Genomic DNA, 23,438 nt, shown 5'->3' on the forward strand with positions numbered 1-23,438 from the left:
CTGTTTCACGCAGGAAACGAAGAACCAAGGAGGATGAGTGTGGAGACAATGACAGACAACCATCAGGAAGAGGAGCCTGGGGTAACACATGTATGCCTGTACCTCTTAGGTTTGAAGCAAAGATAGGATATTTAAAAATAAACAAACCAACCAGCTGCCAGGAGGACAGCCAAACACGACTTTCTGGAGTTCAGCGCATAGGTATGGGATTCAGTTAGAAACTCTCCCACATCTGAACTACCCTTTTCTGAACCCCTCAGATGCCCAGATGTGGTCAGATTCAAAGTACACATCTGGATAGGAACGGAGGGTGGTTCTCTCAAGCAATCAAGGAGAAAATCGCCTACATTTGCCCATGTTCCAATGAGGGGTTGGAGGGAGGTTGGGTCCTTGAAGACATAAACACACTCCTGCCTTGAAGGGGTTTTCTGCCAGAAACCTTCTTGGTTTAAATCTTAAATTCTAATAGGATCCCCGCCCTCAACACACACACATGCACACATATTTGATGGCAGAAACTTCACCTCAGCCTTTTTGGGTTTCCCTGTCCCTGGGGTTGTATCCAGGTCCTAGGATATCTGCTGCAGCATGGAGAAGGCCCTGCGATCTCACTGTCACCTGCACACATCTGCATGTGTGAAAAGAGCCACTGGGCCCCCTCGCTTACAAGTGCACCTAGTCTGTTCTTCCTCTACTCCCATCGGGCTTATCTGATATGGGATTCTTTCCTCCTCCCCCTCACCTCCCATCTTCTCATCTTCTGTGTCTCCTTCAAGGAAATGCTGGGAGGGTCACAGAAGGACTGTGTAGCTCAACCTATCACAAAGCATTTTAGGTCTTTTAAGAAAGCTGTGCCCCAAAGCGGGCAGGGTGAAAGATGGCACTTTACCACCAATTCCTTTCCAAGACAGGTGCCAAGGGCAAAAGAAATACTGAAAAATGAGAACTTTTCTTGTTATTGCCAACTATGAATCATGCCTCAAACAGTGCACCCTGTTGCTACGCCCTGGAAGCCCCCTGGATTCACTGTTGTATTATATTTCAGCCATGGTTGCATTCTTTTGTTTTTTAACTTGGTATCCTCTCTATTGCCAGTTCTAGTCTCCATGGATCCTCTCCCATTCTAGTTATTCCCAACTTTCCACATTTGGCTCAGTTGGTTCTTCTACTTCACATTTCCAACAGAAGGGCGAAGTAGAGAATCAGAGGCAGCTAGGATGAGCACAATCCAAGCAAATATGACGAAGGTCTACACTTAGGCAGGGGGAGGAGTGTTAATCCCTCTCCATTGGGGGATGTCATGATCACCCCATGGCACAGTATGAAAGGTGAGGTGCCACAGTCAAAGCTGAGTGACCGGAAGGGTCATAAAAACTAGACTCATTCAAGAGAAAGTGTAAAAGCAATGTGCAGATGTTTCCTGTCACTTCTGATGACAGCCTCAAACAAGCTTGGCAGGTGCACCAGTTGCATTTACAAAGTCATCACAGGAACTAAAATTATAAAGGGAAGATAAATTTTTTTATTATTATTATTATTGCAAAGGTAGATACACAGAGGAGAGACAGAAAGATCTTCTGTCTGATGATTCACTCCCCAAGTAGCCACAACAGCTGGAGCTGAGCTAATCTGAAGCCAGGAGCCAGAAGCTTCTTCTGGGTCTCCAACATGGGCCACCTTCCACTGCTTTCCCAGGCCACAAGCAGAGAGCTGGATGGGAAGTGGATCAGCCGACAAACAAACTGGTCCCTAAATGGGATCCCGGCAGATGCAAGGTAACAATTTAGCTACTAGGCTATTGTGCCAGGTCCAAAAGGAAGATACAGTGGAGAAGTGAATACCTAACAAGGATTTAGACCCATACACTATGATAACAAAGGGTGATCAATTTACAGAGAAGTGACAAGACAAGATAGAATGGGGTTGGGCTTCTAGGGACAATAAATTATGGGGAGGTAAACATACAGGAGAAACTAACGAAAAATAAGGGTTATTTTGATAAGGTTTATTTGTGTCCAGTTTCTGTCTCCAGTGATAAAGGTTGGTCTCCTCCCATTACAGGGGATAGGAACACTTCACAAAGGGGAATTGATGTCCGGCTCTTAGGAGAACAGGAGGGTGCAGACATCCTTCTGCATTTGCTGTGGCTTAGCCAGCTTCAGCTCAAAGCACCCCTTAGGCCACAGGGGCAGATTTTGGGGTGGCATATATTGGACCCTTTCCATTATTCAAGTCTGGGGCTGTGAGATGACTAGGAGAGACATTTTTAAGTTTCTGACTTGGATCCCAGGTAGGAAGTAGTAACACAAGTGCAGAAAAGAAAGATGATAGGAATGGCAGAAAGCACAAGTTAGGATTATGGAGTACTGGGCGTAGGAACGGTGAAGGCTGGATGCACACGGGTAGAAAAGCCCTGAGCAATAGCAAGCTCCAGAATGCGGCCAAGACTTTGAAGCAGATTTCAACAATGTGTTGATTCTCATGGTTTTTTAAAACCTGGTGTCTTCTCTCTATGGCCATACTCTTGTCTCTATTGCTCCTCTTCCATTCCATGTCAATCCCAACTTTCCAACCTTGGTTCCCCTATCTGCAGCATCAAGGGCCTAAATTCTATAGGTATTAGATGATTTGTTCACATGGCTACTGCACCTGCCATGGTAGATGCCCCCTTCCTGGCATCACTGCTTTTCCTATCACTTCCCACAGGTTACGGGGCCTCCCACTCTGCTTCTGTCACCTCTTGCAGTCCATGGACATTCCTTTCATGTCGCTTGAGCCTAATATTTGCCTTGATCGTGTTTGGAGAGTTTGAGATGTTTTTAGAGTTATGAAGCATTTCACCGTCTGTAGTTAGCAGGAAATGTCAAGGTAACGAGACTGACCCCCTCACCTCCAGTCACTTTCCCAAGATTGGCCCTCACTCCCAGTCACTTACCCATGGCAGCTGGATCAGAAAGATGGCAGAGGGAAGGAGGACGGGTGTTCATCTAATGGTTTATCTTCCATATTTTAAAGCTGAACAGATAAGTCAAAATCTCCAGGAATCTGGGCCCAGCTCAGTAGCTGAGCCTAAATCCTCACCTTGCATGCACTGGGATTCATGTGGGTGCTGGTTTGTATCCCAGCTCCTCCACTTTCCATCCAGCTCCCTGCTTGTGGCCTGGGAAAGCAGTCAAGGATGGCCCAAAGCCTTGGGACCCTGCACCAGTGTGGGAGACCTGGAAGAAGTTCCTGGCTCTTGGCTCCGGATCGGCACAGCACCAGCCATTGCGCTCACTTGGGGAGTGAATCATTGGATGGAAGTTCTTCCTCTCTCTCTCCTCCTCCTCTCTGTATATATGACTTTGTAATGAAAATAAAATAAATCTTTAAAAGAAAAAAAAAAAAACAACCCTCCAGGAATCACTGAGCCCAAGTCCCCAAACTATGCTAAAAAAAGCTATACTTCTATGCACACACTATGCAAGGAAGCTCTTGGGGGTTTTGTTTTGTTTTGTTTTCTCTCTGTGTGTGATGTGCTCTCTACTGTACTTGGACTTGAAAACTTCAATTCCAAGTTCAGATCTGGAGGTAGGAAGGCAAGGGAGCACAGTAACGGGATGCTACATGTGGTGGACAGACTGAGATGGCAAGGAGCCCAGAAGAAGGGAGACAAATGAGTCAGACGACCTGGATCCATGCCCAGGCCTCTTGCGTTCTTGGCTCTGTGGAATGGGCAGGTCATTGAAATTTGGCTTCCTGCAGTCTGAGTAGGGATTATATTAGTTTACTAGGCATGGTTTATTAGGTGATCACAGGGAACAATGGCAAAACAACAGATGGGAAACTGCTGTGACAACTCTGTTATTTCAAGGTGTGTGTTCTATTTGCTGGGGAGGAACCAACATGCCCGCATTTCAAATCATCTTTGAGCTTTAGTGGCTTGTCCATTCTGTGTCCATGGCTATGCAGAATCCCTCACACCTGATCCTCAGAAAACCGCACGCCCTGTCTGCATTGCCGCCTGAACCTGGGTTCAAAGCTTCTCCTACCCTGTCTAGCCTTACCCTGGGCCTCCTCCAACCCGTCTCCACACCAGGTGGCAGTGAAAAAAAAAAACAAAAAACAAAACTCCTGCCTGCTAAATATCTTACAAAGATCCCAGGCGGGCAGGGGTGCAGGTTTGGAGGGAGGAATTAGAATCCTTCAACTCTGAGGGAAGCCCTTTGAAATCCTCTTTGGCCCACCCTCTTCTGTGATGGAGGCAGCTGCGTCCCCTCTCTGGTCTTTCCCATCATCCTGCCTCCTCCACCACCTCTGCTCCCACAGCTGACCTGGCATTCTCACCTGTGCATGGATCATTTCTTAGTCTTTTCTCTACCCATAACCCAAACAGCCAAATACTGCCCAGCAGCTCAACTTGGGAAGTGCATCAGAAGAAAAATGGTAAATGCTGATTTTTTTGTGGGGGTTGAGGGGTTTGGATGGGGGTGACAATTTTCCAGCTGCCTTTGCTTGAGGCCATGACTACACTCTGGGAGATTCAGGAGGGAAGCAAAGTGATAAAAACCCTGAAGATCATCTTCCCCTGCCTCTCAGCTCCTTAGCCTACCCCGCCAGCACAGCTGCCTGCTCTCAGCAGCTGGAGTCCTTGGGTGGGCCGCTGGCCCCACACTGAGGCCCACTCCCTCCCTCTCTGCCCATAATATTATACCATTCCGCAACAAGTCTGAGTCCTCAGGCAAGTGAGTGGCTCATAAATTGTTCAGTAAAGGGTAGTTGTGAAGACAAGTAATTACACACTGTGGCTGTGGCATGGGACCCAACTCTGCCTTGCAAATGTTCCACAGCTTCTACCAGGTGGATGGTGCTACTCCAGGAACCTCAATGGGGTAAGGCCTCAGGAGAACAGAAATCCAGGTCCTGACCTCTATGCAGGAAAAATATTTGAAATTCACATTGAAAACTTTCAAACCTAAGACCGCTGATGTGATTTTCTCAAGGTCCCACTTCTTGCCAGGACAAGTACCAAGTCTTTCCCTAGCTCTGCTGCTCTCCAGAAGACAACATTCACAGGCCTTCTGGTCTTCAAAAGGTAGTATCTGTCCTCTAACACTGCCAGGTATTTGTTGTGAAAACTGCTCGCTCTCCCTTGACTTGCCTTAAGATAGAGAAGAGTTGTCTGCCACCGAGGCCCTCAGCTGTGCCTTCAAACTTGCCGTGAGCTGGGAGGCAGAGAATAAGGCAGGATGCATTCATGCAAGGAGGACACAAGTGCATTTTGGGAGAAGAGGAGCATTGGGGTTTACCTCTAGCAATGAAAACTCACCTTAGGATGCCCCCATCCTGGGCCCGACACGGGAGCCTAGCAGCTAAAGTCCTTGCCTTGCACACCTGGAATCCCATATGGGTGCTGGTTCTAATCCTGGTGGCCTTGCTTCCCATCCAGCTTCCTGCCTGGGAAAGCAGTCAAGGATGACCCAAAGTCTTAGGACCTTGCATCCATGTGTGAGATCTGGAAGAAGCTCCTGGCTTCTGGCTTTGGATAGATTCAGCTACAATTGAGGCTGCTTGAAGAATCAATCAACAGATGGAAGATTTTCTTCTCTGTCTCTCCTCCTCTCTGTATATTCAACTTGCCAATAAAAGAGTTTTTTAAAATATATATTAAAAAAAGATGCCCCCATCCTACACCATAGCATATGGGTTCAATCCCAGGCTCCAGCTCCTGGCTCCAACCTCCTGCCAATTCAGACTCTAGGGGGCAGGAGTAATGGCTCAAGTAGTTAGGTTCTTTCCAGTAATCGGGTAGACCTGAATTGAGCTCCCATATCTAGGACTGGCAAGGCTCCAGCCATTGTGGGCATTTGGGGGAGTAAACCTTTGGATGAGCACTCTCTTTGCTTCTCTTTCTCTCTCTTTTTCTGTCTACCCCTCTGAGATTAAAAAGGGAAGGAAAAATTAGTCAACAATGTAACAGCAATGTGACAATAAAGGAAAGATTTTGAATATATTAACAGCATTTTCTTTATTAAAAAAAAAGTAAGCCATTACATTCCTGGGAATTTACCCAAAGAAAATCAGCACATGAAAGGGTTATCTGTACCCCATTTGTTTATTGTAGTTCAACTCAGAGTGGCTAAGATATGGCATGATGGGATACGGAAACTGCGGTCGGGCCCACCACCTTAGCAGAGTGGCTCTAATCCCATATGGGCACCAATCTATGTCCTGGCAGCTCCACTTCCCATCCAGCTCCCTGCTTGTGGCCTGGGAAAGCAGTAGAGGATGGCCCAAGGCCTTGGGACCCTGGAAGAAGCTCCTGGCTCCTGGCTCTTGGCTTCAGATTGGCTCAGCTCTGGCCATTGCAACCATTTGGGGTGTGAATCAACAGACAAAAAATCATTCTCTCTGTAGATCTGACCTTCTAATAAAAATAAATAAAACATAAAAGAAAAAAGAAACTACGATAAATACACAACAGAATACTACTCGTCCACACAAAGGAATGAAATCCTATCTTTTGTGACAAAACGAATGCAACTGGAGCCCATTATGCTTCGTGAAATAAACCAGTATCATAAAGACAAACAGCACAAGTTTTCCCTAATTTGTGGTAACTAAAATACAGAGTACAAAAGAAGTAATGTAAGTGAACAAAAGTGACATTTTGAAATCTGATTATTGTTTACAGGCCTTGCCTCCACGCTTCAGGAACAGTGGTTTTTCTACTTACTACTTGTTGCATTCTTTCTTTAGTGGAGGTTAAGCGTGTGATTATAAAGAAAATTGAAAGTAAATATATCATTGAAAAACTGAAACAAAGCATAAGAAAAGGAAAAGAGAGAGCAAGAGTGAAGGAGAGAGGAAGGGGAGGGAGGACCATTACGCTTTGAAAACTGTCTACAGACTACATGCAAGTTGCTCCCGTTTTATAAACAAACAAAATGTGGCAGTAGCGAAAAGCAAAGAAGCAGGAAGTGGCATCAAAGAATATCCACACAAAGACACATTGTTGAGAAATGTGGTTCCAAGGAATAAATTAAAAAAAAAAAAAGGCAGGCCAAGTTGTACTACTTTGAGGAATTAGAGATGAAAATTCTCCTTGCTCTCTTTTCAACTCTGTAGTAAACTTGCTCGCTCTCTCTCTCGCTCTCTCTCACACACACACACGGAATCAATATTGTGAAGGCAGCACCAAGCACCACATCAAAGCTCCTAACCATTGGGCTTCAAGGCCACTAGGTCTGACTGCTCTAGGCACAAGTCCGCAGTTCAGAGGTTTATGTGAAGAGCCATTCAAACACGACAGTCCCCTGGCACCTCTTGACTGTAAGCTCCAGCTGAAAAGTCCCTTTCTTCTTGCCCTACGTGAGATGGCAGTGTGCGATGCCATTAGCAGCGCGGACACAGGGAACACTGCGCTGCTCTTTGGTTGCTGGCTTCCTGAGATCAGCTTGCAAAACACCACCAGCATGAATCGCCCAGGTGGTGACCACAGAGACTCAGCTCCATGGTGCCCACTGTCCCTGCTTGCCTGACGTTCCTCTCACATCTTTTTATTTTCCCACTGTCTTTTCATTCATAGACTTTTTTTAAAAAAAAAAAAAAGCAGTTCTAGGCTTCCAGAAAAATGAATGAAAATTATGAATTTCCCATTTGCTTCCCAACCTATCTGCCCAGTTTAACTATTTATTAATATTTTGCCCATATGGGACAGGTCTGCTCTCACTGATGGGCAAATATGGATACATTGCCAAGAGTTACAGTGCAGGGTTCACGTTAGGGTGTGTTGCGTGGGCTAGATAATGAGTTTGGACAAGTGTGAAAACACTTGTGTTTGTCACTGCAGTATCAGACAGAACAGTTTAACTCAAAATCCTCTGGGCTCTAACTTTCCCTTTCTCTGATTCCATGAAAACAAACAAACAAAAACTCATCGCTTTGTCATTGGGGAATTTAGGCTTTTCTACAAGGCTGTGTAGTTAGGATCATGGATTTCCTTCGCCTAGCAATTGCACTTAGTGCTTAGTAACATGCCATGCAGCTATTGAAAAGCATCTTGGTTGCTTCTACATTTGAACAATGATGGAGCAAGCACTTACAGGCTTCGATGCGACCATAATGATTTTGCTTTTTGGTTTTTCTTTTTTTTTTTTTTTTAGGATTTATTTCTTTAAAACTTTTTTTATTGGAATGGCAGATTCACAGAGAGGAGATACAGAGCAAAAGATCTTGCATCCACTGGTTCATTCACCAAACGGTCACAATAACCAGAGCTGAGCCCATCTGAAGCCCAGACCCAGAAGCACTTTTTCAGGTTTCCCAGGTGGGTGCAGGGTCCCAAGGATTAAAGCCGTCCTCGGCTGCTTTCTCAGGCTATAAGCAGGGAACTGGATGGGAAGTAGGGTAGCCAGGACATGAACTGGTGCCCATATGAAATCCCAGTGCTTGCAAGGCAAGGATTTAGCCATTGAGCCATCGAGCTGAGCCAGACATAATGGTTTTTAATTTCCCTGAGTAAATCTTGATTGTGTGCTACGAGAAGGCTTACCTTGACAAGAAACTGCCATGTCATATTCCAAAATGGCTGTACCATTTTCATTCCCCCCTGCACAACTGAAAGTTCCTATTGTCCCTCATATCCATTGGCGCTTGGGATTGTCAGTGCTTGGGACTGCAGCTGTTCCAGTAGGTGGACAGTGGTGTGTCTGTGTGATGACTCATGGTGTGGAGCACGCCTTCTGATGCTTACCAGCCATCTGCATAGCTTTGGTGGTGAGGTTTCTGTTCTGGCCTTTTGCCCTTTTTTCTTTTTTAACTTAGCTGTTTGTTTTCTTATCACTGAGTTTTAAGAGTTTGCTGTACGTTTGAGATGCCAGCCCTTTATCAGATATATGCATTCTGCAAATATTTCCTGTCAGGAACCTGAATGTTCATTCTCTTAAAGATACAGATAGCTCAGTTTCTAATTAAATGTGTTCACTCTCTTTTTTCCTCTCCATTTCAGCTGCAGAAAAAGGGGGCAGGGGGACACCTGGCATGATGGCTCAAGTGCAGAAATCCTATGAGGGCCCTGGTTCACACTGCAACTGCTTCACTTCCCATCCACTTCCTTGCTTGTGGCCTGGGAAAGCAGTGGAGGATGATCCAAAGCCTTGGGACCCTGCACCCACCTGAGAAACCCAGAGGAAGTTCCTGACTCCTAGCTTTGGGGCTTGACTCAGCTGGAGTCATTGCAGCCACTTGGGGAGTGAACCAGACGATGGTAGATGTTTTTCTCTGTCCTTCTCTCTGTAAATCTGACTTTTGAATTAAAATAAATAAATCTTAAAAGAAAAAAAAAACAGCATCTAGAAGCCGGAAGCAGATTCTAAACTCTGTGAGATACAAATGTGACGGTGCGTGTGTAGTGCTCAGTTGCAAACTCCACCCACCTCCCCTTCACAGAATCTCAGAAGGCTCTGGCAGAGTCAGGGGACCAGCTGGTCCTCATCAACCCATGAACACTGCCTGTAAACAAGAATTAATAAATCAAATCTAATAGAGTTAAAAGAGGGATATGGCTAAATCCCCCAAATAAGTTCATTATTTTCCATGCTGGCTCATCTCTGGACTGCATTAAAGAGACTGGTGGTGTTAATCTAACACAGTCCAGGCTGCCACAAGAAACAACAGGTGTGGCATCTGCCAGGAACACACTTGTAGAGAGGTCTCAGAAAGACCTAGAAGGTGATCCAAATACCTGAGACCCCAGCCAAGGTGACCCTAAAAGGAGAATTCCTAGAATCTCCATTTTCCACCTTACCAGCTCGCATTTGCCCTGATAGCCTGGGAAAACAGGACGGACTCGTCTGTCGGGTAGGCTTTCACTGGGTTTTCTGGCATTTCCTTGTTGCCAAATAGGGATGGCAGGGATTGCGAATTTTGCATTAGCTCTAATTCTCTTAACTTTGGGAAGCTCGCTGTGTGACTCATAACGAAATAGAAGGAAGTAACTTCCCTTTAAGATCCTGGGGTCATGCAGCTGATCTCTTGGGCAAGACCAAAAGGATTCATCTCCAAGGGGAACAGTCATCCTCCCAGTCCCTGATCCCACAGAAATCAAAATAAAATTTAATGAAACCAAGAAAAAGTAGAACTCAAAAAAAAAATCTGGCATGACTACATTTCATATCTGTACATACAGCAATGCATCCTTTCCAAAGCCTTGCTCTCTCCCAACCCCACCCCACCTCAGCTGCTGATGACCTCAACACGGGCCTGGGGATGACTTCAAGGAGCCTAAATGAAGAAGTCCTGAAGGCCAGGGGTAGGGCAGCCCAGCCCTGTGGTCATTAAACTTGCTGAGGAAGACTGCTCACCAACAGACAGCATTATCTCTGAACAATTTGTCATCACCTTCCCCTCCCATTACAAACTAACGTATGATAATAGCATGACGTTTGGTATGACGGTACCTGAGGGAGGAAGAGCACTTTAAAGTGTTCTCTGTCTGCCACTAGGCATTTCCTGATAGCTGCAGAATCTGTGAAAGGAAGGCATTTATTTCTATTAACAACTATTTCTGAATTGTTACATATTCCAGCTACTCTGTCATTTGAGCAATAGACGGGAAAACCATACCAGACAACTTTTTAAACACCTTTTAAGGATTACAAAATGCAAACTTTCAGGCTCAGCACCATAGCCTAGTGGCTAAAGTCCTCATCTCACACGTGCCCAGGATCCCAAATGGGCACCAGTTCTAATCTCAGTGGCCCTGCTTCCCATCCAGCTCCCTGCTTGTGGCCTGGGAAAGCAGTCAAGGACAGCTCAAAGCCTCTGGATCCTGCACCCGTATGGGAGACCCAGAAGAAGTTCCTGGTTCCTGGCTTTGGATTGGTACAGCTCCAGCTGTTGCGCTCACTTTGGGAGTGAATCAACGGATGGAAAATCTTCCTCTCTGTCTCTCCTCCTCTCTGTATATCTGCTTTACAATAAAAATAAATAAATCTTTTTTAAAAATACAAACTTTCCACTCCAGTTTGAAATTGTAGCTTCTTGTTTTGGGACTTTAACCTTTCCCTTGGCTGTTCAAATACATCTGAACTTGCTTTGTTATCTCTTTCCTTCTCATGCCCTGTTCACAAACTACCCAGCATTGAACTGGCAATTACCACTCAAGAACTCCATACATCACTCATCAGAGCACAACACCTGTGCTGGAGGACTCAGAAAGCAATACTCCCAAAAGTATGGTGCTGTGGCTTGCTGAGGACTGTAGACTACAGGCCATTGGAAGGTTCAGGAGCAGCCTTGAAACCACCACCCTCTCTCTGACCTTCTGCCCTCTTACCTCTTGCCTCTCGTTTATTTTCTCTTAAAGTCTTTTCATGGAAACTGAGAATATCTCCTCCCTAAGATGAGTCATAGCAGCCAGAGCCCCTTCCCCCAAAACAAGCTATAAAGGTATTCTAACCATGCCCTGCCTTTCTAGGTGAAAATTTGCCAGAGAATGACTCTGAGTCATCCTTGTTCACTTGTAGGTCATAAGACCTTTGTTTCAAAGGGGTCTTAGGAGGAAGGAGTACTCCACCAGAGGGTCCAGGAAGGAAGAACAGATGGGCCTTCCACCACTCAGTCAGCCTAATGCCATTGGGTTTCACCCCTCAACCACATTTATGTATGGAAATCCCTAGCCACTGAATCTAAAATACAGAGGCCACCACTATGGCATAGCAGGGTGGGGCTCTGCCTGAGACACTATCATCCCATATGGGTGAGTCTGAGTCTCCACTGTTCTACTTCTGATCCAGCTGCCTGCTGGGTGGCCTGGTGAAGCAGCGGAGCACGGCACAGGTGTTCCGTCCCCTTTACCCACGGACCTGGAGGATGCTCCCAGCTCCTGGTTTGAGACTGGCCCAACTCCAGGCATTGTAGGTTTTGGGGGTGAACCAGTGCATGGAAAATTCTCTCTCTCTCTCTCCTCTCTTCTCTCTCTTTAACTCTGCCTTTCAAATAAAATGAATAAATCTTAAAAACAACAACAAAATCCAAGTACATCACAGATAGCTTCCGCACTTCTCCCTCACCCACATCTTGCGGGCTTCAGTCTAAAGACTCCATGTCACATAAAGCTACGATCAACCCCTTTCTAGCCTTACAGTTTGGGTCCCCAACGTGGTGCTCACTCCAGAATCTGCAGGTGGTATCCTGTGTTAGTTAACCATAAGCTGGCAGATAAAGAGCACACGTTTTTACCTTGGTCAGCTCCCCAGGGCCTCTGCCCACAGACCCCAGTGCAGAATAAAAGACAAACACTTGTCCGTATCCCTTCCCTTCCCAATTCAAATCATTAGAAGGTCCAAGGAGCCTCGGTCCTCAGGCCACATCTGGACCTTCCAATGTGCAAAAGTTCCAGGTACTCAACATGCCAAAGCACCATTACTTTGGAGTATTGTTTTCCAAGTCTCAACAAGAACACGGCAGGGGCCCCTCATATTGCTAAGGACCCAAATGTAAAACGTAGCCAAGAGAGACACAGGGGTGAATGGCTCAAAGAAACGTGGGGTAGTTATTTTCTTGGTGGTCCTTTCAGGAAAAAGTAAAGAGTAAAATAAACAAACAAACAAATAAAATCTTCCAGCCAAGTAGGTGGATTCAGGTTCTGCTCTAACAATGTGAGGCAAGCTAGCAGCCCTGTGTCTGTGACCCCAGTGATCAGAACAGTTTATCAGTTATCAGTCAGCGTGACTGCACAGTAATGCCCAGCCTCTTAGGACCTCTTATTCCAAGGGAAAGTCTTTTGGTGCATGATGGTAAGGTTACGGAATATTTTTAGCCTAAGAGTGCCACTAGCCTTATTGAAGAAAGGGAGCGATTCTGCCCCAAGCTGTGAGGCTACAGAATTAGACTCAGCATAAGATGGAGAATCTCATTCTCATTTTTTAAGCAATTTGCCTGCGAACCTCTCGTTATGGTGACACAGTAATTAGGTAGTGGAGGAGAGAGCTATTTATTACAGCTGACAGTCCAATAAAGCCACAGCAGGGGACTTATCCACCCATGTTATTGAGTAAAGAATGCGAAGTGGAAGCAAATTTGTAAATAAATGTCCCACTGTTCTTGAATATACTAAAATTAATGACTAGGACCTGATGATGCAATTAATTTTGATAGAATGGCCAGCGTAGGGTGCAGACTTAACCTGGCTGACTGCTGCATCTCTCTGGGCTAAGCCAAAAGCGGGAGAAGAGGTGGGTGAGGCGTAACATTTATCTCTGAGCATCAAGGCTTCTGAAATGCATCTGAATGGAGCAAAAATGCCCAGCACGGGCATACTCAGAGGATACCTGTGCTCCTTTTCCTGGATGAGGAAGTGAAAGGATTGATAAACAAATGCAAATTCCACCCCAAATGCCAGGACTAGCTAGCCAGTGAAGCAAACCTGAGAATTCCGGGCATTCAATCAAAGGAAATGTTTAGCGTTTCCAGAGAAAGAGCAGTGCTTCAAAACAAGCACCACTTCCACCAGAACAAGACCAGCAAAATGTCATTTATGTCAAAAATGTTGACGCTTCCAGCATGGAGATGTGCTTTGCAAAGGATGCAGTAGCACCAATCGCTGAAATGATTTCCATGGCCTTTTCTGCTCTCGTCTTTTGTGCCATCAAAACAACTAAAGCTCAGTGCTTCATTTTTAAAAAAGCATTTTACAATGTCCTGGTCCTTAAGCCCCACAGGAGAGCAAGAAAAAGCCAAGCCCTTCACACACACCAACAGAAATGATCTCATTAAGCCTTGCTGTCCACACACGTCCCTCTTCAAACAGACCAGATAGTGAAAGATGGGTTGTTGGCACTGGTTTCTATTTTATCTCCATTTGAAGGTTTTCCTCTTATGTGGAAACCCAAGCTTGAGTTCCTTACAGAGCTCACTTGTCTTAGAAGGAAAGAAAAACATTCCAGGGAAATTACTTTCAAAACTAAAAAAGTGTGCTTGAAATAATATTATCCGTCATTGCTCCTATAACCTGAAACACAAGATCAGCGACACATAAAGACCCTTCAAAGGTTCATTCTGATCCCTTCCCCCCACACACACTCACCCCATTTGATTTCTCTGCGACACAACCACTCTGTTCATAGTTGTTGTTTGAGGGAGAAACAAACCCCTATGCCACTTAACCCACTGGGAACTAATGGGTGACGGATTCAATTCAACAGGTATTGGTATATAACTAAGTGTCTGAGCTACATCAGTTGGGAAAAAAAAATCACAAAATGTCAATACTGTCCAGGTGAGCTTATAGCCAATGAGGAAGACAAACAATACATGTTATAAAAATAAACTATGCGGTATGCTTGAAGTGTGATAGAGAGCAGTCATCAGCAAGACACTGTGAGCTGGAACGTTCAAGGTGAGGTCAACGTTTATCCTAGCCGGGGTAGAGTGAACACGATGATGCAAAATGACCTGGGAGGGACATGATAGGAAAGCTGGTTTCTGCTTCCTTATTAAGACCTCTTGCCAAAATGATTTTGCCTTGAATGTAACAACCTCGGTCCCAGAATGCCTGTGCCTTGTCTTCAGACCTTGCTTAATCTGTCACTTCTAGAAGTCACTCTGCAGACCTCCAACTATTGCCACCTTCCATGCGCAAACTGTAGGATGGACACATTTCCTAGTGATAGCTTTAATCATTTTGGAACTCCCTGCCTTCCTCCAAATGTTGGAAACTTTACTTTTCTGTTGCCTACAAAAGCGTTGGCTCTTTCTCAGCAATGCCATTCACTTTTAGTGGCAGACACAGGATTTCCTTCTTCCACCATTTTCATCACTATAGAAGCTGTATCAAGAAAGGGACCAGAACAAACCATTCCAAAGTACACCATTTTAGCACACTGGTTATTTTGAGCTAAAGGCAACTAAGAAGCAGAAGAGGGAGGAAAAGTTCTCTGCCCTTCCCCTTTCCTGCTAAAACCTGTGTATAAACTTCCCATGAGGAAGATGTTTTATCACTGGAGCTGGAGAGTCTGAGCCAAGAGAACAAGCGAACAAAGCTTATGTTCCATTAGTTTTCTTTTTTAAGATTTATTTATTTTTACTTGAAAGAAAGAATTACAGAGAGAAGGAAAGACAAATAGATACCTTCCCTCTGCCAATTCACTCCCCAAACAGCCACAACAGTTGGAGCTGTACTGGTCCAAAGCCAGGACACTGGAGCTTCCTCTGAGTCTCCCACAATATCAGTTCAGGGGCCCAAAGACTTGGTCCATCCTCAGCTGCTTTCCCAGGCACATGAGCAGGGAACTGAATCAGAAGTGTGCCAGCTGGGACTCAAACTAGCACCCACATGGGATGTCAGCACTGTAGGAGGAGAATTAAGCTGCTTTGCCACTGTGCTGGCCCCTTTCATTAGTTTTTAACCCCAGATATTTTCCAGTTATATATCCACAGTTTATGACCCCAGAAGCCCATTGTTCCTTTCTTTTGTCATTTCTTCACAACTTAGTATCCTGTTAAAAGGAAAAGCAGGAAAACTTGAAAAAGTTTATAGAAAAACAAAATTCAGGGCCTGGTATGATAGCATAGTGGCTAAAGTCTTCACCTTGCATACACAGATTGGATCCCATATGGATGCCAGTGTGTATCCCAGCTGCTCTACTTCCCTTCCAGCTCCCTGCTTATGGCCTGGGAAAACAGTGGAATGACCCAGAGCCCTGGGACCTTGCACCCACATGGGAGACCCAGAAGAAGCTCCTGGCTCCTGGCTTTGGATCGGCTCAGCTCCAGCTGATTAGGGGCCACTTGGGAAGTAAACCAACATATGGAAGATCTTTCTCTCTCTCCTTATCTCTATAAATCTGCCTTTCCAATAAAAATAAATAAATTTTTAAAAAAAGAAAAACAGAATTTAAGGCAGACAATTTTTTTGGTAGAAACAAAATTTGGATTTCACACATACTTTTTTACAATGTACATTTTCCATTAAATTTTTGAAGACCTTTCATATAAGCCCCTGAGTTAACACTTCTTGCGGGGGGTTGCTTCCTTTCTATGAAGCTTACTGATCCATGTAAAAATATTATCAATAAATATGACTTGAATGCTTTCCACCTGTTAATCTGCCTTTTATACAGTTAACTCAGACCCCCAGCCCATGAACAATGGGGAACAACGTTCTTATGAAAGAACAATTATTTTTGCGTCATCAGAATGAAGGTACCCATGTTATGGTTCATTCACATCCTTTGCCTAAGCTATTGTCTGAACATGACCTTTCTACTAAATTCATGCATACCTTGATGACAGTGGTGAGTGAAGACTTACTATAACTATGGTAATTAAAAGTGGAGCTTGTAGGATGTGACTAGATAGGCTGAGGGTGGAGCCCATGACTGAATCACATGGACTTCTTTTGTTTTTTTTAGATTTATTTGTTTATGATAGGAAAGTCATATATACATAGAGGAGATACAGAAAGGAAGATCTTCCATCTGATGATTCACTTCCCAAGTGGCTACAATGGCCGGAACTGAGCCAATCCAAAACAAGGAACCAGGAACTTCTTCTTCCTCCAGGTCTCCTACACAGGTGCAGGATCCCAAGCTTTGGGCTGTCCTCGACTTCTTTCCCAGGCCACAAACAGGCAGCTGGATGGGAAGCAGGGTTACCAGTGTCAGAACCGGCGCCCATATGGGATCCCGGTGTGTGCAAGACAAGGACTTTAGCTGCTAGGCTTCTGTGCCCAGCCCCACACAGGTTTCTTAAGAAGAGACACAGACATTCTCACTCCCTCTTGCCATGGGACTCTCCCAACTACTTCATCAGAGCTCTGCCAGCACAAAAACCTCCACCAGAGGCCCAGCCAGTGTGGGCCTGTCTGATCTTGGACTGTGAACCACCAGCACCACGAGTCAAAATAAGCCTCTTGCCTTTGCAAGTAGCTTGTTAGGGGTATTTCGTTTTAGTACCAAAAAGATGGCTCACATATGTTCCAATTTCCTTCCTTCCCTATTGTGGTCATTTTAAAGATCAATCCCAGAGAAAATGAGAAAGAATATTTTACCTACACTTGATAGAGGCAACACCATTATGAACCAAGTCTCATGTGATTTTTTTTTTTTTTTGGCTCTTATTGGGCACATTCTAAATGACATTTTCTAGCTGCTGACACAGTTCTCCTGAGACCATGTGACTTAGCACTGGCCTGTGTATGTGTGAGAGAGAGAGAGAGAGAGAGAGAGAGAGAATGAGACAGCACACAATGTGGCATAAGCCCTTTCTATGTTCAAACATCAACAGTATTTTCTGCAGTCCTCCACTCTCTGCCTCTCCTCAACAAACTTGGAGACACCATTGGGAACCACATCACCTCAAGGCTGCATCACAGATGACGGAAATCCACATCCCAGCATCTCAGCAGACAGCAGGAGACCCCATCTTAGTTCAGTCTGTGTCACTAAGCCCCTGGGGCACTAAGTCTCAGAGTTGTTCATCTCTGTACTGTGACTTACAGAACAACCTATCACACTGCTTTTATTTCCGTCTCTTTCCACTCTCGCTACCCCGCACCCATGCAAACGTTTCCCTGATGGCAACACCAGGACCAGTGTCGCTAACATCAGCTGAGTCGTGAGGCAGCCTGTCCTCCCCAGGCCCTTATGACCCTGGGGGTGGTGCTTTCTGTTTGAACTATCTGCTTTGAAATGTAGTAGAGGCAGAAAGAATTCGTTTTCCCTCTTGCCTCCTGGGTTGTCCATCTGGAGCCCTCTAAGTTACAACAACGGAAGTGAGACTAACAAGGAAAAAACAGAAGCGGATTAACACACGGATTGTGTGTACAAATGAGAATGTATGGAGATGAGACACTCAAAGGGGTGCTGCGGTCCGGGTTTGTACACCATCGGAACAAAAGAACAATACATGCACAGAAATGTGACTGGATGGAGGGACTTTGAACATCTAGGACGGCAGATGGCGGGACAGTCCATGAGTGAGCAGGGGAGACATTGGTGGAAGATAAGGGCGAGTTTGTAAGGCCTGTTGCTTAGGCTCATCTCTGGTGATTAACTTTTGTACTCCCAGAAAAGAAGGGCGGGGAGATGTCTTCCAAAGTTACATCCTACTTTTAGACAAACTAGAACAAGAGATTTTTCCTATGTTTACTTTTCAGTGGCCTCAGCTTAAAACAATCTGTATGCTAAATCAGCATTTTAGGGGATGGCATATTGTGCTCCCTTTCAGTAGTGGTCTGTCACCCTCATCATCCCAAGGTGGCACACACCAATGCTCTTCAGAAACGTAGCATATCCCTAACCATCACTATTCCATTTAGCACGGCGAGGAGAAAGAAGACATACAGTTGCTAACTACTGGGGGATGATATTTAGTATATGGAAATAAAACAACAAGCTTTCTGCTCTCAACCAACAAGGCAAAAAGCAAACATGTACCTCAATAGGATCTGCAAGAAGCAACCAAAGGAAAAGTCTACAGGTATGTTAAGAGGTTGAGGCATAAAAATCAGAATTCAGTCTTATGGGACATGACCCACCTTCTCATTTTGTAGCCACACTGCCATTTGTAAATCATGAGACCTCCACAAAGGTATGAATATAAATGGAACCACCATCTACCCAAAGCAAAGCAAAGAAAAAAAAACTCAAAATCATTCCCCACTCATCCATCTCATCCAACCAATAGTGAGTTTGTTCATTCTTTCTCCAAAACAACTCTTATCTCCATCTTGTCCTCCCTTCTGCAATACCGGCTCATCTCTTACTTGAATTGATGGAGCATTTCCTTAACTGGTCCCGTGATTTCCACTTGAATCTCTATGAAACTCAATCTCTCCAGCAAAAGTGACCTGAGAACATAAGCTGGATCATGTTATTTCTCCACCTAAAATTCTGAAGTCACTTCTTACTGCACTTAGAATTCCAACACTGTACCATGACCTCTCGGATTCCACCTGGCCTGGGCCCTAGCATCTCCCCAGAGTGATGTCACGGAGCTCTCCGTACTCCCCACCCTCTAATCACTGTTCTCTGGCAGCCTTATGATTCAGTGCTGAATCATTTAATGAACATGGACACATTCTAAGAAATGAAGCATTGAACATTCCCATCTTACATAATAAAATATACATACACAAACCAAGATGGCTTTGATGTTGCTAGGTGACCTAACCTTAGGGCGTACCATCACACATCTAGATTGTCATTGAAAGAAACACCATTATGGGATGTTTTTACTCTCACATCTGTCTGGAATGCTTTGCCACAGCTCCATTGTGGGTGACTTCTCAATCCTCAGGTATATACGTGGATGTCATCTCCCCATCATCCTGACCACCCTATTTGAAGAGGGTCCTGAGCCTAGACAATGTCTCAGTTTGTTAATACTCCACCCTGCAATCTCCAGGATTCCATAAGAGCACCAGTTCATGTCCCAGCTGCTCCACTTCCCATCCAGTTTCCTGCTCATGGACTGGGAAAGCAGCAGAAAATGGCTTAAAGCCTGTATGAGAAACCAGGAAGAAGTTCCTGGCTCCTAGGTTTGGATCAGCTCAGCTCTAACTGTTGCAGCCATGTGAGGAGTGAGCCAGTAGATAGAAGATCTTTCTGTCTTTCCTCTATTCCACAATGTTGGCCCCCTTGAGGGACATCTTAGTGTATGTAATGCAACTGTTTTATTCTGATGGTCAATGGTTTATATGTGGTACACCCTAATGTGATCACTGCTTGCTTTCTCTCCCTTTTTTTTTTTTTAAGATTTACATAGGTACAAGAGGATGAGATTGGGTTCCTCGGCCCTCTTGGGCTGACTGCTTGAGACCTGCAAACTGTGCTCACAAAAGAAAGATCAGCTAGAAAGAATTTCATTTAACTAAGCATGGCAGAGTTTACAGGGGGAAAAAAAAGACTCAAAGAGGCAGCTAGAATTTGGGATACCTAGGGCTGGTCTTACTTCAGGTCTTAGCTGCTGCACTTCCAATCCAGCTCCCTGCTAACACACTTGGGAAAGCAGCAGAGGATGGCCAAAGTGCTTGGGTCCCTGTACCCATGTGGGAAACCTGATAGAATTTCTGGCTACTGGCTTTTGCCTGCCCCAACCACAGCCAGAAGTTGAAACCATTTGAAGGAAGGACCAGGAGATGGAACACTTCCTTCTTTTTTTTTTCCTTTCTTTTTCTTTCTTTTCTTTTCTTTTCTCTTTTCTTTTCTTTCTTTCTTTCTCTCTCTCTCCCTCTCCCTCCCCCTCCCTCTTCCCCTAACTCTACTTTTCTTTTTCTCTTTTTAAAGGTCCATTCTATTTTTATTGGAAAGTCAGATATACAGAGGAGAGACAGAAAGGAAGATCCTCCACCCACAGACCCACTCCCCAAGTGGCCACAACAGCTGGATCCCCACCAATCCAAAGCTAGAAGCCCAAAGCCTCCCTCAGGGTCTCTCATGTGAGTACAGGGTCTCAAGACTTTGAGTAATGCTCAACTGCTTTCCCAGGCCACAAGCAGGGAGCTGGATGGGAAGCAGGGCTGCCAGGACCAGAACCAGCATCCACATTGGATCCTGGCGCATGCAAGGCATGGATCCAAGCTGTTAGGCTACTCTGCTGAGCCTTCCCCAACTCTATCTTTTAATAACTCTTAAAAAGAAAAAAAAAAAGATTTTGGGATACTTGTATCTATATCCCAAATAACATATGAGATGAAAAGAGGCAAAGAGACATTTTCAGGAGAACAAATGAATCCTTAGAAAAAAAGGTAGAAAGAAAGAGTGGCTGGTGAGGTGGCTTAGCATGCTAATCTTCTGCCTACGGTACTGGCATCTCATACAGAAGCCAGTTCAAGTTCCATCTGCTCCACTTCCCAATCCAGGTTCCTGCTTATGGCCAAGGAAAGCAGCAGAGGATGGTGCAAAGCACAGGGCCCCCATAAGGGAGACCCAGAACAAGCTCTTGACTTTGAATCAGCTTAACTCTGGAGTGAATCATTTGGGGAGTGAATCATTTGGGGCAGTAAGCCAAGCTGACTGAAGGTCTCCCTCTCTCCTCTCCACCCCCTTCTCTCTTTAATCTAAGAGTTAAATAAGTAACTTTAAAAAAAGAGCATTTATTAAAATACAGGTGACTCCCCAACTTTTTTTTAACTTATCTATAGAACAGGAAGACAGATCTTCTACCTGCTGGTTCATTTTCCTCAAGTTCACAACAGCCAGGACCAGGGTGGGTGAAGCCAGACCTGAGAACTCAATCCAGTCTGCCATGTGGGCGGCAGGGAGCCACATACTTGGAGCTCTGCTGCCTCCCACGGTGTGCATCTGCAGGATGCTAGGAGAAGTGAAGACAGGACTCAAACCCAGGCATTCTGATATAAGATACCAGCGTTTCAAGGGGTATCCTAATTAAGCAAAACGCCTGCCTCAAATGACTGTTTTGCAAGAAAAAACTGGGTCCTGATGAGGACAGCTGAGAAACGGAAGAGTTAGTGACAATATCTCTCTGAGTACACTGTCAACGTCTCAACTGGGAAAAAAAGGATTAAGTGTATTCTTGGGGAAGGGACTTATCACAACTGACTTTTGGGTGGCTCTGCTTTTAGATGGATAAGGGATTACAGGATATAAAAGACCTTAGCTCAAAATAATTCTTATGCCAATGTAGCATATTTTGAGGAGGCAAATCCTGATTTCCCTAATTGTACTGTAATTATGTTTTTAAGAAACTTGTTGGGGGTCAGCACATTGGCTCAATTGGCTTTTCCTCCGCTTGCAAGTGCCAGCATTCCATATGGGTGCCGGTTCGTGTCCCAGTTGCTCCACGTCCCTTCCAGAGCCCTGCTCGTGGCCTGGGAAAGCAGTAGAGGATGGTCCAAGGTCTTAGGACCCTTTACTCATATGGGAGATCTGGAAGACGCTCCTGGCTCCTAGTTTTGGATTGGCTCAACTCTGGCTGTTGCAGCCATATGGGGATGGAATCTCTTTCTGTCTCTCTTTCTCTGTAAATCCACCTTTCTAATAAAAAATTTTTAAAAAGAAACTGGTTAAGCAGGACAACCATGATGGTGCATAATTAGGCTGCCATTTGCAACATCAACATTGGATATCAGAGCAGCAGTGTAAATCCCAGCTGTTCTACTTCCAACCCAATTCTCTGCCAATGCTCCTGGGTAAGTGGCAGAAGATGGGCCCAGTACTTGCACACGTGCACCCATATGGAAGACCTACGTAGAGTTCCAGGTTCCTGGTTTGGGCCCAGCCATTGTGACCACTGAGGAGTGAACCAGTGGATAGAGGATTCTTTTTTCACTCTGTCTTTCAAGCAAATAAATAATAAAGAAAAAGAAATTCATTGGGGGTATTTCAGGTTGAGGTGTAATGTAATGGATTGTGTCCCTTTTAAAAGTACGCAAAATGGAACCCAATTTACATATTCACACAGAATTTCTAATTTTCAGATAACTAGTATTTAGTGAGAAGTCCTATATTTCACTGTCTGTCTTGCATGGCAGGTATTTTTGCTCACCTTCCCTCTTTATTTAAGGCACAAAAGGAACAATAGTGCTCTTGAGATTTGCCAGAAATAAATCCGTAGAGCTGGATTCTGAGGCCAGATGTTCTGTATCCGAATATGGCTTCTTAACCACTGTACAGAGCCTAGGGGCCCGAACCAGGGGAAGTCTCCATGGATCTCATGCTGCAATGCCAACTGGGCAGCACATCATACAAGCTCAACTCCTACCTGTCCTGCCTGAATGAATCAGTGCATGAATCAATGGATGGAGATAGATGAACAGGTAATAACACATGAAATTACAGCTTAATTGACCTATGATTCAAAAGTATCAAGATCTTTGAAACTCAAAGACAAAGGAACTCTTCCAGATGGAAGGAAACCAGAGATATGACTTTTAATGAGGAGCAGTCCTAATTGGATCCTTTTGCTGAATCTAATGGATATAATCAATGCCATTGGCAAAACCTGAATGGAGACTGTAGATTAGATGGTAGTAGCAGGGGACTGAGAACCCATCTCAGTGATAGACAGTTTATTTAAAAACTGAAACACTTGAGCTACAACAAATCAAGAAAAGAAAGAAAAGAAAAAAAGAAAAAAAGAAAAGAAAAGCATACCTGATTATAGCTTTGATTTTCCTCCCTCTGTCTCCAGGCAAAGAGACTTGACCTTGGGCATCAAACATTCTAACAGGTTATGTAAACAAGTCCCATGCCAACTTTCTGTCCTTGGAAATGTTAAACACCACCATCACTTTCTTATTATGTTTCTGTGTAAACTTACACAGCGGAGCCTCCTCATTTGACAGCTCACACACGCACAAATAAATTTTCTTTTTAACTTGTTAGCTGACTCATGTAGCCCATCACCTGAGCTAAGATGGTAAAAGGGAAACATTTCCTCCCAGCATACCTTAGCAACGTCAATTTGGACTTCAATGTGGTGCTCTGCTTATG

Source organism: Ochotona curzoniae, unplaced genomic scaffold, assembly GCF_017591425.1.
Source record: "Ochotona curzoniae isolate NIBS_2020 unplaced genomic scaffold, NIBS_Ocur_1.0 contig_3819, whole genome shotgun sequence".
NCBI lineage: Eukaryota > Metazoa > Chordata > Mammalia > Lagomorpha > Ochotonidae > Ochotona > Ochotona curzoniae.